Consider the following 6,610-nt stretch of genomic DNA (forward strand, 5'->3'; position numbering starts at 1 on the left):
AATTGTTTCCTCAGCAGCCTGTGAAGGTGGTTGCCTTGTTTTCGCAGATTAAACAAATTCACTTGCCTTTGGCCACAGGTAGTGTTTCTATCCGTAGAAGGAAGACATTTCTAGCCATGTTGCTTCTCCTTCCTACTCCCTGGTTGACTAAATGAGCTATTTTATTTTCACTTTATTACTTTACTTCTATTTTCATGTTATTATTTTAATTTTATTATACAAACTACTCTTGCCTTAGTACATCCTATATAATAAAAGCCCAGAGACCAGAACAACCAGAGACCAGAACCCCCTGGGCACCTCTCGGGGATGGCCCCACCCCCAGCAAGTGGTTAGGGACAATCAGGTAGGCAGGTGAGTGGTTAGGGACAATCAGGTAGGCAGGTGAGTGGTTAGGGGCAATCAGGTAGGCAGGCCAGCAGTTAGGGGTGATCAGGTAGGCAGGCCAGAGGTTAGGGGCGATGAGGCAGGCAGGCAGAGCCCTATGATCAGTCGCCTCAAAGAGGGAGACCCAGGCCACAGCCTGCGGGAGGGCTGCTTGGCAGCTTCGACGGGAGGCGCTAGTGGTAGTGGACACTGCAGGGCGGGGCTGGTGCCACGGAGGCTCCTGAGCGGGCATGGCGCCTGCAGCCTGGCCCAGGTTCCAGGGTCGCAGCCTCCCCTCGCAGCTTCTGCAGGGCTGGACTGCCACTCCTCCTGCCATGATGCCTGGGCAGATCCCGGACCCTTCCATGACTGAGGGCTCTCTGCCAGGGCTCGGCCCCCTGACTAGACTCCCCAGCTCGGCCCTGACTGCAGAGGAGCTGAAATACACTGACATCCACAACATTGGGGCCATGATCACCCCTTTGCACTTCCTGGAGGTGAAACTGGGCAAGAGGCCTCAACCTGTGAAAAGTGAGCTAGATGAGGAAGAAGAGTGGAGGAAAAGGCGCTGGGAAAAGAACAAAGTGGTGGCAGCCCGATGCCAGAACAAGAAGGAGCAGAAGGAGTTCCTGCAGCGAGAATCTGAGTGGCTGGAGCTCATGAATGGGGAACTGAAAACCCAGATGGAGGAGCTGAAGCAGAAGTGGTAGCAGCTCATCCTGAGGCTCAGCTGGCATCACCCCACCTGCACATCAGGACCAACAGTGTTAAGACCCCCGACTCAGAAGGCAACCCACTGCTGGAGCAGCTGGAGAATAAGTGACCATGGGCTGGGAGGAGGAAGAGGAGGAGGAAGAGATGAGGAGAGGGAGGAGGAGGAGGGTCCCAGAGGGCTCTTCCTTGCTGCATGAAAAAGTCTTCAATGAGGCTCAGCACAGCCAGCATCGGCCAGGCTTTTTTGTGAAACTCAGATCAGCCACACCAGGGGAAGAAACCCAGGCTGATGAAACCCAGGACCAAGCGCTGAGACCAAAGTACTCCTGAGGGGCCCTATTTTGCCTGGGGCCAGGCTTGCAGGAGGTAGGACAAAGGTTCTGGGCCAGAGAGACACCCAACCAGGCAGCTGTGGGCACTTCTCCGGCCTCTCCGCCAGGGCACCCACCCTAAGGACCTCCGAGCAGCCAGGAAAAGCCATGAGTTGCAACCAAAATTAGGTTGAGTATGGAACTCAGAATGATACTGCAATCTGCCTGCCCCCAGCCCTAACCCTGACCCTGACCCTGATCCTGATACAAGGCTGGAGAAGGGCACAGTGCCAGGCCCTGCTGTACCCACCCACCGTAGTCCAACTCAGTCCTGCCCGAGTGGCAGCCAGGGCGCACCCTCACCAGCCCTGCTGGAGTTGCTGTGGGTACGAGGCATGGGCGCCCTTCCAAAGCACATACTCACTGAATGTTTACAGACTGGCTGTCCTGGCAGGGCTTTCAACTGCACGTGTTTTTTATACTTTCTTTTTAAAAAAATACATTTTACCAAAAGAAAAGATTTTATACAAGCAATATATAAGTTGGTTTCTATAATCACTCGATGTGATACAGTATAAATATGCTATGGTTTGTTGTTATGAACAGATATTCAGCAGTTATGGCCATTGTGTGTAACTTCTAAGTACTGTAGTCTCTGGGTGTTGGGGTGGCAGGGGCAGGGTGCAGTGCATTTCCATCCTGGTAAACCCTTCATAGTACCCAGTTCTGTATCGCTGAGTAAACATTACTCTTACTTGAAAGAAGGAAAGAAAGAAAGAAAGAAAGAAAGAAAGAAAGAAAGAAAGAAAGAAAGAAAGAAAGAAAGAAAGAAAGAAGGGAGGCCCAAGCCACCGGCCAGCAACGCTGTGGCAGGTGTGTGGCCAGCCAGCGATTGCCCCACAGAGGGAGGCCCAGGCCAGCCAAGCCATCATACCCCATGCCTGTCGCCTGCAGAGGGAGGCGACTGGTGGCAGGGGAGGGGGGGCAGCGCTGCACAGATAGCCAGCAGTGGCAGCAGCGGGGGTGGGGCCAGCTGCCTGCAGCCAGGGGAAGGACAGCCCCCGAGTGCATGAATTTTCGTGTACCGGGTCTCTAGTTTTCATAATAAAGAGCATTGCCCAATAAATTCAATTCCACTGTCTTAGTTTGCTCAGGCTGCTGTAACAAAGTACCATAGACTGGATAAGCTTATAAACAACAGAAATGTATTTCTCACACTTCTGGAGCCTGAAAGTTTGAGACCAGGGTGCCAGCTCGGCTAATTTCTGACAAGGTCACCCATCCCATTCATGAGGGTTCCACCCTCAAACCTAATTACCTCCCAGAGGCTCCACCTCTAAATTCTATGGGAGTTAGGATTTTGGAGGGACCACAAATATTTAGTCCATAACATCCTCTAATATTTACTGAACATCTGTCACGTGCTAGTCCCTGAAAGTTGATGGACAAATAGACCCAGTCACGGATCTCATGAAGCTTAGAGTCCAATGGAGGAGAAAGACGAGAAATAATCAGATAATAAATATTCCATTTTAAAGTTTGAAATAAGACAAACAGAAAGTAAAAGAAGAGAGCTGTGATTCTAAATATGGGGTCTGATATAAACTAACTTCTATAAAAACATTCTGGTTCTGCTTGTAATAAATGTGATCACCTATTCCCCCATAGGTAAAATGTTTTAACCACATACTTGTTTGTTAAAAACAGTGTATCTAGGCCATAGGAAAAGTTCAGTCTCATTCTGTTAGAAATTCTTCTTATTTTCTCAGGTTTAATATTTTTTTGAGACTATGATGGGATGGAACATTGAAATTGTAGAAAAAATTGCAAATGCTGAGCCAAAATTGGGTTTCATATATTTGATAGGTAAGATTCAAGAGAAAATTAAACATTTTTTGAAAAAAATAAACAACACTACAGTATTAAATTTAGGAACAAAATATTTATAAGACTCACTGCAGTTCCTAAGAGAACATCTAGTTATCATTTATTGAATGCTTTCTTTCTATAGATACTTACTCAGATTAGTTCAAATAATGTGGAGATGTTGTAAGGCCTTCAGAAAAATAAGGCAGTTAAGAATTTCGGCTCTGTGGAAGAGTGATCTCAAAGGGGCCCAGGAAACAGAACATGCAGGCCTAAGTAAGAACAGAACCCATAGAGACTTGGACTTGGATGAATGGAAAATTTCTCTGGAGCCGTAGTTCTTAAAGTGTGGTCTTTGGCTCACCAGCATCAGCATCTTCTAGGGGCTTATTAGAAATGCAAATTCTCTGCTACAGCACCTAACCCCACCCCGCGGAAGCTGAAACTCTGGTGGTGAGACAAAGCATCTGTTTTTGACATGCCCTCCAGGTGCTTCTAATGCATGCTCAGGTTTGAGAACAAACACCCTAGATTAGAATGAAGTAGAATGAAGGCCCCTTCTTGACCTGGGCATGAAAACCTTGACTAAGGGGTTCAACAGTGACAGGACTCAGCTACAATTCCCCTTTGGTTTTGCTTCCTTAGCTAACATGCATTCTGTTTTCTCTGTAGCCAATTTAAAGAAAGGATCTGATTGGTGCAATGTTGTCACCATTATTCCTGTTGGACAAAGCTCTGGAGACAGGCCTGCTCATAGGCCCCCAACCAACCTATAAAGTGGCTGCCCATAGGTCCCATGCCCACTACTGGGGATCAAGCCCACAACTGGTCATGTGCCCTTGACCAGAATCGAACCCGGGACCCTTCAGTCCACAGGCTGATGCTCTATCCACGGAGCCAAACCGGCTAATGTGGAAGGTTGTATTTAAAAAAATTAAGAGGAGATGGATCTTGGAGCAATTCCACCCACATTCTGATTTCCTATACCTGCTGCTGATTCTGAATGATGTGGGGAGAGTCCACTTCCCCACAGGGTGCTGGGAGCGGGGTCCTTACAATATCCAGAGAAAAAGAATTGTCTGAGACTCCCACAGGAGAACAGGTGATTTTCATTTGCGCAGAGTTAAGTCCCTGGGTTTTCCAAGTCCCATTTCCTTTGTCAAGTCACGGAAAAAGTGTAGCTGGAGTTCCAGTAGAGCTAAAACCAGAGCCAGTGTCTAGGTTTCCCTCTGTGTTGGAGCTGGGTCCATCCAGCATCAGGCTAGTTCCAGTCCATTAGTCCATTCTGTGTGGGACCCACGTGGCTGTGGGTAATGGGGGCAAATGCAGGAAAGCAGGAGCAAAAGATCCCCACAAGTCCAGGGTCACAAGAATCCCAAGAGAGCCAGGAGAGTGAACGTCTGCAGCCGTGGGCAAACTACGGCCCGCGGGCCGGATCCGGCCCGTTCGGCTGTTCTATCGGGCCCGCGGAGCCAAAAGAGCAGAGGGTTCTCTTGCTCTCCCCTCTGCTCCTTTACTTTGAATTTATATTAGTTCACACAAACACTCCATCCATGCTTTTGTTACGGCCCTCCGGTCCATTTTAAGAACCCATTGTGGCCCTCGAGTCAAAAAGTTTGCCCACTCCTGGTAGGGTGTTATGTATCCCAAATCTTGCAACCCTTGCAGTGGCCACGCCCATTCTGGCCAACCACCTGTGTCCGCAAGCACTTTCAATAGTTCTCTCACCTTTACTGGGCATGTGTCTATCTTCCCTTTGTTGGACCTCTGGGGCGTGTAAAGTTGCAGCTTCCTGGTGAAGCTGCCCAAATGACATGCCTAGAATGTCTGGCCTTCCCTTTGCTCTTCCCCATTATTAATGACTAATTACAATGGCATCACTGTTGCATATTTATTTTTTTAATTCAATGTATTGGGATGACCTGCTGTATTTCTAGAGAACAGAACAGTGTTTCTGAATTGTCATCACCCTTACCGTCTATGATGATTTGACCAAGTACAGAAGGCTCCATGTAAACAATGAGCAGAATGTAGGGACTTATTAGTGAAAGAGTCCAGCGCCCAGCCAATGTGGCTCAGTGGTTGAGCATCGACCTATGAACAGGAGGCCATGGGCATCGACCTATGAACAGGAGGCCATGGTTCGATTCTCAGCCAGGGCACATGCCTGGGTTGTGGGCTGGTCCCCCAGTGGGGGCCGTGCAGGAGGCAACCGATCAATGATTCTCTCTCATCGTTGCTGTTTCTATCTCTCTCTCCCTCTCTCTTCCTCTCTGAAAGTAATAAAAATATATATATTTTAAAAAACACTGCTTTAAAAAAAAGAGTCCAGAGCAGGGCAGGGTTCAGGTGTGATTTGATTCTGAGGTTCAAATGTTTTGGGGGTTTCACTGCTCTTTCCCTTCAATTCTTTCAACTCTGGCCTCTTTTGAATTCGTACTGGCCCCGGGCTGGCCTCAGGCATTGGTGACAAAAATGACCATCTCTGCTGCAGGCCCTGTGACTGCAGCCTCACCACAGTCCAGAATGAAGGGAGCATTTGTCCCAGCATTCTGAGCACAATCACCGAGGCTCATGCCAATGAGCCAGCCTGGGTGACCCGGGCAGCGCTGAATCAGGGGCTGGGACCCATTGAGTGAACCGGTGTATCTGCTCACCTGGGAGACCTGCTCCTGCCCTGGGCAGGACAGACCGCTTCCCCAGAACCACAGGTGTCTTCAATGGGAGGCAAGGGCTGTTGGGCAGGAGGAGGGGGGAAGGGAGGTGTGAAAATAAGGATTAAGTCTGTTACCCCAGGCCCAACAGACACAGATGAGGAATGGGGCCCAAAAGACTGATCTTTCGTCTTACAAAAATGAGGACTTGGCTAAAGCTCTGCCTTTGTCCTGGAGTAATGTTACACCTTCTTTCTTTCTCCCAGTGAGGGTGCCCTGGCAATCAGTCTGCTGGTGGACAGCAGGTCTCTTAGTTCACACACATGTGCTCTCAAAAGGAAAGAACTGTTTTCACCTGACCGTCTCACTCCTTACTGCTGTGCCCATGAGCACCCGTCCACAAGGGCCCTGTCGCCAGGGGACGGGGAGAACCTGCTCCGTCTCAGCCTGGCCAAGCTTCCAAGGTGCCATGTGGACTCTGCTTCAGTGGGAGGAGCTCCCCACGGTCACCGTCAGCTTTCGTGTATGTCTTTGAAAGAGAAATCACAGCTTTAAATACTGCCTAGTCTACTGGCCTTTTCTAAACCCAGAATTTGGCAGAGTCGGTCGGCTATTCACAAAACACAAGTCGAAGCCTCCCTATTGGGGCTGTCAGGTGGCTGTCAGATGCTTGAGTTGCTAGCCAGCCGGCTGGCCGGC

At 49.2% G+C, this 6,610-nt stretch overlaps 1 pseudogene across 1 annotated transcript; it reads left to right on the plus strand.

The window, feature by feature from the left end:
* The first annotated feature begins 668 nt into the window (after nucleotides 1-668).
* On the plus strand, nucleotides 669-1,189 carry LOC308250542 (jun dimerization protein 2-like; annotated as a pseudogene). Its single transcript has one exon. The product of its transcript is annotated as a jun dimerization protein 2-like (transcript).
* The last annotated feature ends 5,421 nt before the right edge of the window (nucleotides 1,190-6,610 follow it).

This window comes from Plecotus auritus (assembly GCF_963455305.1).
Source record: "Plecotus auritus genome assembly, chromosome: 6".
NCBI classification, from domain to species: domain Eukaryota; kingdom Metazoa; phylum Chordata; class Mammalia; order Chiroptera; family Vespertilionidae; genus Plecotus; species Plecotus auritus.